The 14,585-nt window shown below is 50.0% G+C and overlaps 1 protein-coding gene and 1 long non-coding RNA gene across 3 annotated transcripts in view; both read left to right on the top strand.

Annotated features, from left to right (window-relative positions):
* Positions 1-10,333, top strand: part of LOC137863982 (uncharacterized) — a 55,667-nt gene extending 45,334 nt beyond the window's left edge. The window contains exon 2 of one of the 2 annotated variants that reach the window (XR_011101247.1): positions 9,978-10,333. This is a non-coding gene — a long non-coding RNA (uncharacterized lncRNA). Of the gene's footprint in view, positions 1-2,970; positions 3,440-9,977 lie in introns of those variants that run through there. The other variant, XR_011101246.1, reaches the window with a different exon arrangement.
* LSAMP (limbic system associated membrane protein) overlaps positions 1-14,585 on the top strand; it is an 878,636-nt gene that overhangs the window by 525,644 nt on the left and 338,407 nt on the right. The gene's annotated exons all lie outside the window — the stretch shown is intronic.

The following is a 14,585-nucleotide window of genomic DNA, read 5'->3' as shown; positions in this document are numbered from 1 at the left end:
CAAAGAAATCATCCTGCTGACTTCAGTGGATTTTGTTATGTTCGTACCCAAATGATTCTGAAGGGAAAAGAGGCTGGAGGAAGCTGGGAAGCACTAGTGGACAGTTCATGAATTGGAGGAGGCAGAATTAAGCTAATAAATGATTCATTCAGAATTGTTTACCCAGCTTTAGCTAGCATCAGGAGGGAAAGAATGCAAATGGGGCTGATTATCCAGCCTCACTTTGTGTCAGCGAGTTGTTCTTGGCTCAGGAGCCCTTCCTATAAAGGGAAGGGTGGCACACTCCATCATTTGAGAACATTTATCACGGAATTGGACAAAAGTCTGAGGATGCGCGGCAGGAAATCTTCACGGCAGAGCAGAGGGCGAGATTCCCCAGGTGCTCTTCCCTTATCTGCCGTGACGCTGGAGTGTTGGGAACCATGCAGATTACTGGCAGAATTGCCTGAACGAAACTGCAGCGAGGGGAGCTCTCCCCTAAGAGTTGAACACAATAAGGATTGCTAATAAAGGTGCAGCGAAATCCTTGTCAAACTGCTAACTCTTTCTTGCAGAGAAAATAGCCAAGCTGAACTAAAAATACCTGCCTGGTGCCCTGCAAAATCTTCGCCCAGCTCTCTGTCTCAAAGGAGGATTTTGGAGTGGGATCCATCCGCCAGGTCTGGTGACGAGCAGCAGGAAGCCCTAGGCAAGCCTCGCATTGATGGCACTGCTCGAGGCAGCCGAATTTGCTGTTCCTTGATGCCCCTTACCAAGGCACTTCATCAGGGGTCTTCCAGCTGTGCTGTAGGTGATCCTAGCAGCGCAGGTTGTGGGGCAGGGTCTGTACCCAAGGTGCTACCCGAGGTGCCAGCCGCTCCGCTGTGAGCGCAGATGGCCGAGAGCTCTGCGTTACAGGTGGCCCCTGTCAGCGTCACGCTGGGACGTGGGGACTGATGATGTTGCAGGAGGAATGACAGGCGCTCACTCATGAACCCTGCTGCCTTCAGCACCTGAGGTTGTCTTTGGAGGTCTCCCATCCAAGGATCTGAATTAATGCTCCCCCGGAACGGGGAGCGAGAGAAGGAGATTTATGGCGGTTTGCAAGCCTGAGAGAGACACCATGACTAACAAGCTAATTAGCCCCTCCAAAGCGGGGAGACAAATGGAGAGGAGAAGCCTCTCTGTCTAACCCGCAGCCTCACATTTCGCACAGCACGGAGGCAGCTTTGCCTGCAGGGGCCAGCAGAGCTTGACAGGAGAGCGCCTTTGTGTGCGTCTCCTTCCCTCCAACACCCAGTCCATCCGTCTCCTGCGGCGCCAGGGAGAGCTCTCACCCTCTGCCCCTCGCAGGGGCCGCTGTGGTGGTGGTGATAACTCACCAGGCTGCCTTTAAACACCATGTCTGAGGTGCAGGTGAGGGATTATTTGGTGTTGGAGCCAGGGCGAGGAGCCAGCCCGCCAGAGGAGGGACTGCTGAGGGGCACCGCGCACCCCACCGCGAGGGTTTGTGGAGAGAGGGAGCAGCCCCCACCCCACCTCCGTCTCCGTGAAATAGATGGAACATCAGAAATGCTTTAAATAATTGAATAATGAAATGAATATATTAATGCTCAGAGAGCGGGAGAGGGCTCCTGGGCTGGTCTTGTTCAGGCAAACAGCCCCTGACAAGCAGGGAAAGAAGTAGGGTCAGCATTTATTCCTCTGGAGGGGATTGAAGGTGGGGTGTTGTGCTCAGTGGCTCTCCACAGAGCTCTCCTTCCCTTCTCCCATTGCTTTGTTCGGCGATTCCAGCTGCTTTTCTTTTGCAGGTTGTCTCCTCTGCCTTGCTCTCGTACTTTGCTGTCTCCAGATCTCCTTCCTCCTTTGTTTTTCCTCTCCAATCCCCATTCCCTTCTGTGTCCTTATCTTCCTACGGCTTTATGCTGTGTAATCCTCCAAAACAGGCAGTCTTCTCAGCATATATCCATCTCCAAGACTTACGCCCACCCCAACTCTACAGCCGCTTTGTTTCTTAGAAGTATTTAGTGGCAGGTGAGGCTCACCTACTCCCCAGATACTCCAGCTCATGCGGGAGACAAGTGTCTAGCACCAAAGGCAGTGCGCTTCCAGAAACACTTGGGTGGCTGACAGCTGAGGCTGGCAGCCTGAACCATCAATTTGCTTATGTAGGAGCACGGGAGCAGAAGCGCGTTGGGTTTGGTAAGTCAGGCAGTAAATGGCACAGGAGTTGGTATTAAGAACGGTTGAATGGTAATTCTAGTGAAAAATAGGGAGCGATGGAGCTGGCTGCAAGCAGTTGCCGCACGTCATTTCTTACACCCAGCCTCCTGCCCCACGCTCCCCCTGCTTCTCCCAGTCTTGGGCTGCCCACAGCAGCTCTGCCGGTGCCCCCCTGCAGCCCCCTGCCCTCTCCCTGCTGTTTCAGGGCTTAATTCTTGTTCCTGGAGGCTGCCAGCCTCGCTGATGCGTGCAGCGGTTCGTCAAAGCCATCACTCGCTTCCAGAACATTGCGGCAAAACCCGCTGATCCCCATCAGCTGTAACCTGAGTCATATTTCAGATCCGAAATCCAAAGTACTTAAGGAATCACCCAGCCATTATTTTGTTTGTGAGTGTAAATGCAAATCACCCAATTACTGGCTTTGCCCTGCCGGAGCACGCTTTATTTATTTATTTTTTTCCCCTCACAAATCTTCCTGTTTGAATTATTTGGGGTAGGAGAACCTGCTGAGATCTTGTGGCCCTGGCTCACCTCAGCTAAACAGAGAAGTCGTGCTGTTGCTGTGTTTTACTGAAGGTGCACATCTGAGGCCTTTGCTGGTGGGAAGAGGAGATGCTGATGGAGAGAGACGGATGATTTCTGGGTGCAGCACGCAGGGGCGGGTGGGGAGGAGGAGAGCACAGGGAGCTGGGAAGTGGCAGCTCTCTCCTTCATCTGGAAAGTTATTTCTTATGCAGAGTGAGTGTAACCCTCCAATGCGTCTTCCAGGTAGTGACACCCAGGAAATGTTTTATGGATGAGGCTCCATCACCTGTTGGCACGAAGAGGAGAAGGCAGAGCCACTGGTGATGGATGATCCCCTGGAAACTGCACTGTGTCCTCTGCACCCTCCGCCTCCCTCTCCATGCCTCTTTATCATGCATCATCACAGCAGCAGCCACCTGCAGCTGCCAGGAAACTCCCAGCTTCTCTCCCTCTGAACTTCCACGATCTTCTGACATGCTTCCCCTTCTCCAAAAGGGCCTTCCTAAATCGAAGGTGTGGATGAACCGTGGGCGTTTCTGTAGGTGACAGAGAGAGAGAATTCTTCTCTGGACACGTTGTCCAGGGCATCTGGCACGTTAACCTTTGCTTCCTCAGCAAAGTTGTTTTGTGGCATGGGGAAAAAGGGGCAGAATTCTGCAGTGCTTTTATTTTGGATGGTTGTGGGTTTGTGCTGCCAACTTGATAGCTGCGTGTGCGGTATTTTTGTTGCTGTTTTTGCAAACACCCTCTTTTCTGCATCTCTGTTTCTCACCATAAACCACGGTTGTTAACGACAGGGGAAATGGCAGAAAATGACTAATAAGAAAATGTATTGGAAACCCCTGGCCCCCAAACCGGATTATGGTGAGAGATGAAGTAAGGAGCGAGTCTGAGAGGTGACAGGCCGATCCCGCTGACGCTCCTTGTTTGCTGAGCAGCTTTAAATTCGAGCACTCGTTTAATAGAAGTCATTTTCTGTATGCATTTGGAAAACACAGACAGAGCTGAGGTGCTGGCTGCTGTTTGTGTGTCTATTTTGGGTGGTGTGGTCTCGATCAAATCTCCCTGCTCAGTCCCCAGCCGCCGAGCACTGCCTCCTGTGAGCGCCGAGCCCAGTTTGCAGGAGCAGGTCTCTGGCTGTGAGCTGTGTTATTGCTATGCCAACCCCTTCTTCTTTCCCGAATCCCCGAGTCCCATCTTTGTTTTTGCTTCCTGCGGGAGGTCTCCCGCTAGCTCCTCGTTAACCAGGCAGCAGTTCACTTCGGCGCATCACGTAGCCTCATCGAGGTGGGACCCGAGCTGCCCACGTTTTTCCATGTAAACCAGGGATCGTGGCGGTGTGTGAGAGCCCTGGAAAAGCACAGAGGTGCTGCTACACTGCGGGCAGGGAGCAAAAACCCCAGGGCTGTTTGGAGCGTGCAGCTCTGGCTCCTGGGCTGGTGGCAATGGCAGCACAGGAGAGAGCCTCCAAAATCTCTCACCTGCCTCCTAAGAGCTTCCTATGTGTAAGTGGTGCTGAGGAACGTGGCACTGGGCTGTGTCTGCATTTTCTGTAGAGGTAACACGTAGGGTGCCATGTGCAGGTAAAGAAAGCATAAAACAAGGCTGAGGCTGTCCTAAACCCCTGCCCCAACCATTTCATGTGCTCCCAGCAGCCCCGAGAGCAGCAGAAGATGGATGCCAGGGAGCATGGCTGTGGCAATCGCCCACCCCAAAAGCCAGAACCTGTCCTGATGGCCAGCGAGCTGGGGATACAGGCTAATGGGTCCTCAGGAGCGACTTCCCTCCCTCGTGTCATTTTTTTTTCCTCCTTTGCCTGAGCATTTAGCACTGAAAAGAATAATTTATCAAATCATTTTTATTCAGCTTGGGAGGAGGAAGAAAAAGGATGGTGGGGGAAAAAAAAAAAAAAAAAAAAAAGAGCCCTTTGCTGTTTTAATTGCTTGGTGGCGTGCTTGCGAGAGTGGAGCTGGGCTTATCAAAGCCTGTGCAGCCGAGTCCCTGCCAGTCGCTAATGAGAGCTGCCTCGTGAGCAGCCACGCTCCTCCGATGGACCCGATAGTGCCTGCAGCCAGGCAGGGGACTCAGCAGCTGGGCGAGTTCATTTAAACCCAGGAGCTCCAAAGTTGAGGCCGGGGGAGCTTGTCTTGCAAGGATTTTGGACTGAAATTAAGGGGGTTATTTATCTCCTTAGGAAAAAAAAAGGCAAAATGAGACATACAGTCTAGGATGTTGTTGGGCTCGTCTTTCTGATGATTCATTTCTGAGTCAGGTGTCTGGGGCTAGGGAAGAAAAAGGAGGTTAATTTTTTTTTTCTTTCCTTGAGTGAATGAAGCCGGAGGAGCCGGCTGAATTCCTGGAGCTCATTCGTTTCTCTCTCTGCCCGAGGGCGTCTTTGAAGAACTCGGTGCTGCTGTGGAGCGTGGTGAGATCTGGTCACAGGCATCCAAATTCTGGCAGGTGATGATGTATAGCTGATGAGGTTCTCAGGTTATATCATAACTGAGGTCCAGACCTCCAACATCGCCAAGTATTTAGGATCGGGTTTTGCTATTCCATTTTAGTCACATCTTGCAGGGCACCTTGCAGCTGATCTTCACATGTCTGTACCAAAAAACATTTCCAGTACAGCCCAGCACACCTTGAGCAACCTGAACTAACTAGCCAACTAGCCCAGTTTTGAATGGATCAGGTGTCATCCTGAAGTTCATTTTAACCTTATTTCTTTTAGGATTCTGTGGTTTGGTGGTCCTGCTACACTGGGGATGAGTCCAGGGTACTGCTGACTGAACTATATCTGTGCCCATCAGTAAAGATGGCAACCTCCAGCACAGGGTAGAAATCAGGGGAACAGAGGGAGTGAAGGAGGACTCTGATATCTCCTAGTTCCGTTCCTTTTCTGTAAAATTGTTCGTGTCCCTTCTGGCTGTCAGCACACTTAGGTTTCACATTTTTAATTAAAAACTCCAGAGCTGAAATTCCTGTAATATTGTAAAAGCCGGGGCTGGATTCTACCTGCCTGCTTGTCAGTTTCCTCCTATGAAGAAACAATGTCGGTTCTCTAAAATACGAAACGTGAATAAAATATGTTTGGTTTTTCTTTTTTTTTCAAATCTTTTCTTAAAAAAAATAGTTTCATAAAAAGCTCTCTTGAAAGCAATGATGGGACAATCTATTATTAAATGAAACAAATCAATATTAATGCAATCTGATGGCTGAGATTTGCTTGAGTAGTATTTTATATTCATGTGTATGCTGTTAACTCTGCCTTATTAGATATCTGCAACATGGGTGAGTTAAGGTTGCTGTGGGAACCATCATTTTTTAAATTTCCTGACTTTTACACAGGTAGAGGCAACCCCAAGCTAGCTTGCATTAATATCATGTAATTTCCTTGATTGAAGAAAGAGTGTTGGTGTATTTTATTGTCTGTGCGCCCGCATTCGATTGCACGTTCAACCAAAAGGAGTTTGATTCATATCCCCACAGTAAAGCAGCAGCTGAGCTGGAGCTTGCTTTTAGAGCGCAGCAGCAGCTCTGGAGGCCACCACAAGCCACAGACGCGATGCTTTTTCCATCGGGTGCAGCTCTGCAGGTGCTTGCGTGCGATTCCTACTGATGTGTGAGCAAGAGAAGAAGCAGGCTCCCTCCTTGCAGGTATGGAGGAAGAATCAAGGGAAAGCATTGCTCCAGGCAGAGGGCAGAAGCCTGCATTATGTCCACATCCCAAATGGTGGAGCAATGATGGCAAGCGTGGGCTGTGCCTATTTCCAAGTGAATGGAATGCTGGTGTGAGGCTTCACCACAATCTTTGCTGCTCTAACACAGCTTCCTTCTGCTGTGCCTTCTCCCGAGTACGAAGCAGCTGTATAATTTCTGCTTCCTATTCAGAAGGAGAGGCATTGCCTATTGCTGATTATCTACAACTCGCAGCACAAATGCCTATAATGATATTGGCTGCAGTCTCTTTATAGTTGGCGGAGTGAGATAGCTACAGTTAGGAAGCAGTTTATCTGAAGTTTTCACTTGATGTCCTCAACGAGACAGGATAATTCAGGCTTCAGAAGTCCTTATCGACCCCTAGGAAAGTGGTCTACCTCAACAGCTGCCTTCTGTGTTATTATACATGACCCAGTTTAGCCCTAGGGCATCCACAAATAGCTGGTAATATGCAAAGACACCCAGCCCAGGCATTAACAGCCTAACTTCATGTATGTGAGCATGGTGTATTGCTTGTCTATTTAACTCTGCAGAGAAAAAAAGGCATCCATGGCCCTGGATGGAGTGCTGTGGTGTTGTTTTTATTATTGTTGTTGTTCATTTATTTATTCTGGTACTAAAACTGGCTTACAAAATCTCTGCAAAGTTCTGCCATAGATGCCGTAGATACATCGCCTCGGAGCCATTTCTTTTACTGGATACGATTTGTGATGTTTGGCTTATTTTCAACCACTTCTGATCAGCACATGATATTTTACCATGGATGTGAGTTTAGCTAAAGCTGAACGTGGCTGCTGGAGCGTATAGGGGAAAGAGCAGCTCATCTGTTGTCATTGTTGGCACTGTTGGAAAAGGACGCATGAATTTGGGAATAGATGTGGGAAAGAAGAACCTGGGGCTGCCCTCCCGTGTCAGTCTACTTGGGAGGAATGGGAAATAGCAAATCAAGCCCATCTCTGTGAGAAGCAGCCAATCTTTGCGACTTGCCTGGACTCTCTTGGCTGATCTATTGGTATTGATAGCAGTCCTTTTGGGTAGGAACTGAGAAGACAGCGTGAATCCTGGTTGAAGGCACGTGTTATAACTCTACTCGTGCAGGGGATAGCTGTTCCAGTGCTGACTGATCTCCATCCCTGAGTTGTTTTAGCTGTTTAGCAGAGATAGGATCATCCACTTAACTTGCATTACGGTGTGAAACTAATTTATTGTCTTATGTGTTTGGTGGATGGCGCTGCTGTTTGCAACGATTTGTGTCTCGGCAAGGCGGCTTTAATTCAGTCAGTCTGCTCCTTTCAGTACAGAGAGGAAATTTCCTTGGGGCAGAAGTAGTTAATAAAAGTTGAGTCGTCCTAAAAGAGGGGACAGGAGAAGAAAATGCCATGTGACTGAGATGGCCAATTAGACATCATGAATATTCAGCATCCTCTAATCGAATGAGAGCTCGTTACAAACACCCAGGCTGAAATTTGCTCATGTAAAATATTCATTGAACAATTTTGCATAAATAAATAATAAACAATAATAAATGCATAAAAATTTGTTCACAGACCATCTATCAGCAGGGGAACAAAAAGGACAGAATCTGCTAAATAAACTGTATATAATGAGTAATCTGTCCACGGCTAGTTTGGAGTTCTCCCAGGGCGGGTCTGCCGTGGAGATCTGACACGAGCATCTCTCTTCTGGGAACGCCGTGAAGCAGGGCTGTTAGGAGCAGATAAAGGCACGGAGCTGCCCCAAATTTAAGGGAGCTGAGTGTCTGAGATTTGGGTTTAGCTTACGATAGATGCAACAGAGTCTGGAAGTTGTATGAGCATGTGAACTGGAGAAAATGGAGAGGATTAGAAGAAGATTCAAACCCATTTCCATCTGAGAGCAAGAGCAGTGTCCTGTCCAGGCAGCCCAGGTTTACAAAACTGCTCCTGATACCAAGGACGTGCTCAGCTTTATGTGGCAGGGGGCTGCAGAGCGAGGCCAAAATTGCGACTGTAATGTGTGTGTGTGAGGTGCAAGGGAATGCGTGGGGCTGGACACATGCAAACAGACTGTAAACAAACAGAAAAAGGTCAGAGCTGTCCCAGAGCTGCATAAGAAATAACTGCAAATGACTGCGTCCTCCCCGCCTACCTGCTTGGTTAGCAGGGTCGGGGAAAGGAGGGGGGGCGGCGATCAAAACACTGCTTCAATAAAATGTGAAAACAAAATCCAGCAGCTGTTAGGAGAGAAATACCAGGTAAAGGGTACTCCTCTGCGGTCGGAGACGGCCGGGAGCCAAAAGGTCTCGTGCTCACAGCACACTGGCTGCCAGGAGGGCTGCGAGACAGCCTGACCTATCGAGCACGGGCTGCAGGGAGCTGTGTCCGCGGGGTAGGAGCCGTCTTTTGGCTTGGTTGTTTTCCAGGAGGAAAGCAGCCCGCTCTCCAGCTCCGGGAGCAATGAGCAGGACATTGGGGACACCTCGTAATGTGTGGGGAATGAACATGAGATCGCAGGGTGCCCCCAGCTCCCTCTGAACAAGCTGTCACCCAGCCGTGTCAAACCTCTGTGCGTCCCCCTTCGCCCACATGGCCATTACCCGAGGAGTATCCCTTTTGCTTCGGCACCGAGCAAATTACCTGGCAGGTTTCCTGTAACTACTACATGGTGATTACCCGGTCCTTCGTGCTGCCCGGTAATTAGAAGCTGGAAGTGGTTTGTAAAGGTTAATTCGTAGATGGGAGAAAGGAGAGGAGAAAGGAGAAGGGAGGAAGAGGAGCAAGGCCTTCTTCCAACACACCTGTGAAGTCCCACGTGGGGATTTTCTACTGGTCTGGACAACCGTGTGTCTATCAGCCTGGAGTCTTCATCTAGGTTGTATTTTGCTCCGTTATGGAGAGCATCCCTCCTCCTTTAACGTTTTGCAAATCCCTGCCCTGTTATCACGAGGCAGCTAACTCTCTAATCACACGGTTTTATCGCATGCTTAGCCACGAAGCACCCCGTCCTGCCAGATGCTCTAGCAGACTGTATTAGGGAAATAGCAACGTGGCAACTCAGAAGGCTCGTCTCATAGCTGCCACGTAATTCAGTGACCAGGCTGTTCGGCGATTTTGTTGTCGCTGTGGCTTTGTGGATTTGGCTGTATCAACACACGTGCCATTTGCTGTGACCGACTGCGTGGCGTTTGGCCGCGCTGCTACAATTAGGGGCTGCTCGTTTCTGGTTATCATCAGTCAGGGGGGAGCTGTGCATAAGGGCTGATGGCTGGTGTCCTTGCTGACTGCTTCATCAGAGACCAAACACAAAAATGTTAGCGCGGGCTGATGCTTCTCCTCAACCCCAGGACCAGTCTCTCTAGGGGAGGGTTGACGGACACGAACAGCGTGAGGATAGTGGAAAATACGGGATGGGAGCTCTTTATCTGGGCACGGCAAAAAGTTACCCCCTGGGGCTCTGGCAGATTAACATTTCTGCAAGCACCAGGATTTATTGAAAAGAGGAAGACAGAGAATATATTAAACCATCTGTTTCCCTCTTGCGATGCACCGTAGGGCTGGAACAGAGATGAGTGTGTCTCCTTGTTCATCACTCCTACGTAACCGTGAGAGAGAGGAGATTGAGTGCTGGCAGGAGACATTCAGAGACAAGTGACATTCGGTAGGAGCCTCCGTAAATTCATATTTACTAGCAGAGGAGGAACAGCAGCGTGCGAGCGATGTGCAAGCGAGGAGTTTTTGTTCCATCAGTCCTTGTCTCTGTGCCTCAGCGTGAGCTCAGACCTGGTCGTCAGCTTTCTCCAGCCTCAGACTGTCTGGGCAGGGTTTGGGTTGAGCTGTTTGTCTTCTTTCCATCCCAGGTTGTGATACAGGCGTGGAATAGGTGTGTAAATCTGAAACTCGAGGGAAAAGAGAGACGGCACAAGTCCTGGGTTCGTCTTGGGGGCCCAGGGAGTTCATCCCCCAAAATGCCTGTATTTCTGAGAGCTCGGGCAGCTCTCACGAGCTCGTCCCCAGCAGCACCTGGCAGCGTGTGGAGGTTGCAGAGGCTCAGCCCCAGTGCTGGGCAGAAAGCAGAAGTGAAGGGAAGGGTGTGTGTCTGGGTGCAGAGTGACTCCTGATAAAAGGAGCAGTTCCCTCAGCTTTATTGAGCTGTGTTGGAAGAACTGCCTGTTCCGCAGCACCTATTCTTCTCCCAGAATGACTACAAAGGTTATTGCTTCGTTGCATTTTTATCTCTCTGTTCTCACATTTCCTTCATCTGGACAACGAGAGAAAGGAGAGGCATCAAAGCAGGCTTCCTACCCTGTCCAGATATCAGATAGGACTATTTGTGCGCAGGAGGACTTGTATCTTGAAGATAAATGCTGCTTGCACCGCGTCCAGTGGAGGTTGCTGAGGGAAAGCTTCCACATTTCATGAAGGAAATGAACTGCCCCGTCATCGCCTATGGACTGAATGGAAGGCAGACAAAGGCAGAGGTGGCAATTAGGAGGCACGCTTGGCATTTGAGAGATGAAGGTTCAGTTCCCTGCTGCGCCAGAAACCTTGCGGTGCTGAGGGTCCTGCTGATGCTCCAGGCAGTGAAACAGGAGCTGTTCCTTGCTCAGCGCTTTGCCAGCACTTAGTGTATTACAGACTGTTCTTGGTTGGTTCCTAGACATTACCATATTATTAAATAATCATCTACTGAAATGTCTCTAATAAAAGGGAACGAGCCTGGATTTCTCTCCTCCTGTTTCTGCTGCAAGAGCGCAGCCTAGCACACACCATTAAGTGCACCTTACAGGTGCCATGGAGAGCAAATCAGTGCAGACACACACACACACACACAGCGTTAAGGAATTTGTGCCTGTTTATCAGCGAGGCTGCTGCTCAGAGCTGGAATGAGGTGGCATGTGGCTGTGCCACATCTTTATTGCAGAGAGAACTACGCCGTTGCTTTTTGGAGAAAGCGGCTCCATTCAGAGAGCTCTGATGGCCTTAGCAAGCGCTACCACTACCGCTGCGTTTCCGCAAGCTCGTGCTGGTTTCGGAGCTGTTTTTTCTTGGGGAAGCGAGGTTCAACCCAGCAGCTGGCTGGCCCAAGCTTCTGTGGCTGGCCTTCAGCATTACACCTCATTTTTCATTACACCTAATTTTTCAACTTGTGCTTCGTACCGTGCACTGAATTAGCTCACACTCCGAATTGCCACTACCAGCATCCCTGGTTCTTTCATCTCCCAATTAGTCGCTTGTAGAGGTTGTTTTTTTTTAAGTCACATCTTGAAAATTTCTCCTGTTAGCATTCAAACAAACAAACAAACAAACAGGGGCTGGTGTTTGCTCTGCGACTACCACGCAACAGTGAGTTCCACAGGTTATTAAGTAGGCACGGCGCGGCGCAGGAGCGCAATTAGTGCAATTACACTGAGCGCTTCCCAATTCTGCGATTTTGGGTCATTGAACAGCAGCATGCGATTCGTGCTTGGGGTGCTAGAGGTAGCATTGCAAAGAGCAATAGCACATCCCCAGCGGCTTGGCAATACAGACAGAGACAGCATTCCCTTCTCAGGGTATTTCAGGCTGCTTCCCTGTTACGCTTCCGCAGCCAGAAATAGACCTCAGTGTCTTTCTCCCTAGCTCTCCCCCCTTCCCTCTTTATAGCTGTAATAGCTTCGATGGGTTTTGAATTCAAGCTTTCAATATCCCATGACCAAACCTCTGCAGACAGCACGGAGAATCGGTTTCCATGCCTGAGATGCCGGCTTTCAGCCAGCACCTCGAGGCATTGTGCTGAGGGAGGAAATGGCCCGGCCGAAAACCCACCTGGGAATATCGGCCGGTCCCACTGCTTTGCTGCAGGGAGCGACGAGGGCTGGCGGGCGGCCTGATGAGTTCCCCTGCTGGGTTTTCAGTAGGTTTGGGGATGAAGAATTTACTGGGAGCTCTGAGTCTTGGGCTTTGTGCAAATCAAGCTGCGGCGTGCTGAATACATGGTTTTGTAGTGGCTGCGGGCAGGCACATTGCTGTTAGGGGCAGCAGCCACGAACCCCAGCAGCAAGAAGAGGAAAGCGTTTGGGGTGGGACTGAGTGGCACCCACTGCATGAGTTCTGGCTGCTGCATCCAGCCGTGCTCACATACATGTTGAGCACGCAGCCCCGCTGGCAAGTGGCACCACATGCATCTGCTCCTCGTGTTTCTCCAGGTGGCTTTCCTGGCGTGAGCCCTCTTGCAGGACCCTCAGTGACTCCTGTGCTGTGCCCCGTGGTGGGTCAGCCCTGGCGAGCATCCTGGGGATCACGCAGGAGACCGCCTGGGTGGATTAGCCGGGCTTTTTCCCACGGATTGCCTTGCTACAGAGCCCGTCTGTATCTGTGACAGGTTTACTCTGCTATCAAACCCTCAAGAGACTTGTATGGCCACTTAGGCTATAAATCTGCTCCCTTAATACATTTAGTCTGCGGCTAGTCATTTCTCTCCTGTGATGTTTCTCATCTCTTTTCTTCACTTCCCTGCTTCAAAGTTGCCATTAGCCCTGCAGTTTTTTTCCCCCCTCTGATTTCTTCTTCTCCCTTTCTTTCTCCTCTGGTGACAGAGTCCCCTGAGCATGTTGATTACTGTGCCGGGGTTCAGGTCCTGCCGTGGGGTGGACATGCTGCCTTGCCTTCCCTCCTTCCCTCCCACCTCATTGTAAGACGCTTGTATAGGTGGAAAAGGGAGCGCCAGGACTAGGCAGAAGCATTTTAGACCTCTTTATTATCCATCTTCGCTGCAGCCCTCTTCTCTGTTCCCTTTTAGGAATGAAATATGTGTCCATTTCGCCTTTCTACTAGCCTGACATATTTTGCATCTTTCTGAGTGCCTGCGAGCCAGGTGAAATGCCCTCGTGCTGACCTGCAGGGAGCCAGGGAGGTGTCGGGGGGGAGAATCCTTCTCAGTCCAAGCACAGGAGGTGCTGGCACCTTTATGCTACAAACAATTTGTGGTTTGGTTTGGTTTTTATTTCTTAGCATCCAAAAAGTAGGCCAGTACGGATGGGTTCAGAGTCCTGGAGAAAACAATGTGATTGCGTGCTCACACGCTGCAGTGTGAACCTCTCTCTCCAACGCAGGGCACTGCATAAAGCCACCATCTGTCCTAACGCGATGCGCGTTTTTCCCAGCATCAGCATCCACAGTGAATTTGCAGTGATTTTTCATCTAATCCCCTTGGCATGGCTTGCGCGTCGCTGTTTTGCTTTCAAATAACATTGGGAAGGAAAATTTCCTCCATGTTCTCTGTTGCTGGCCCTGGTTTGGATCCGACATTCACGCTGTTTGGAGAGGAACGAGGGAGGGAGTCGTTTTCCAGTTTCACTGCTGCTCTTTTTTTTTTTGTAAGAGGCAGGCGCTGGGGGATTGCCATACCTGGATCAGTGTGTTCAGGAGTGAGTTACTGGTCTAATAACCCGCTCTTTGGCACCGGCCAGGGGAAGCTATTTCAGTACAGCAGAGAATGGCAGTCATTGTGTGCAGGGAAAGCAGTAAATCGCAGCGTTGCTTGAAGAAAGAGCAGCGAGACCTCCAGGCTGAACTGGCACAGTAGCATTTTGCAGGAGCTGCTGTTTTCAGCGGCAAGTCTCAGCTCTTGACTTAATGGGCCACAGGGCAGGTTGTACACAGAAGAAATTGAAGCTGGGATCGTGGAGCCCGACTTCGGGAGCATGTCCTTTCTGGGCTCCACAGGTCAGCGTGTTAGTTTCTCTCTCGTGGAATATCTTTCATCTCTTTCTCTGCACCCTTTGGGAAGCAAAAATGAAGATTGTATACAATGCCTAGGGAGTGATAAATAAAGAAAGAAATCTTTCTGCGACCCAAACGTCTTCCCCCACGTCAGAATGCCTTGGCTGCAAAGTCTAATGGCTTTTGTCATTCAAGCTGGGCAAAACTGCACGTCTGTCTTTCAGCAGGAGATAAGGCTCTTGTGTCTGGCCAGCTTGGCCAGATACATTGAGCAGATACGGATAGCTTCAGTGCTGCCTAAATCCTTGGGTTTTGCCACAGCTGATTCCAGCCTTTCCGAAGGTCACATCCAGAAGTGATTAGGAGAAATGGCCTTTGGTAGAATTGAGGCTGTTCAAATTCGGCCCCATGTCACTGAAATCTGCATGTCAAGACCATTGAGGGTACAGGGCTAAATCT

Source organism: Anas acuta, chromosome 1 (genome assembly GCF_963932015.1).
Source record: "Anas acuta chromosome 1, bAnaAcu1.1, whole genome shotgun sequence".
NCBI classification, from domain to species: domain Eukaryota; kingdom Metazoa; phylum Chordata; class Aves; order Anseriformes; family Anatidae; genus Anas; species Anas acuta.
The sequence above is the reverse complement of the archived record's forward strand: the minus strand, read 5'-3'. Positions and strand labels throughout refer to the sequence as shown.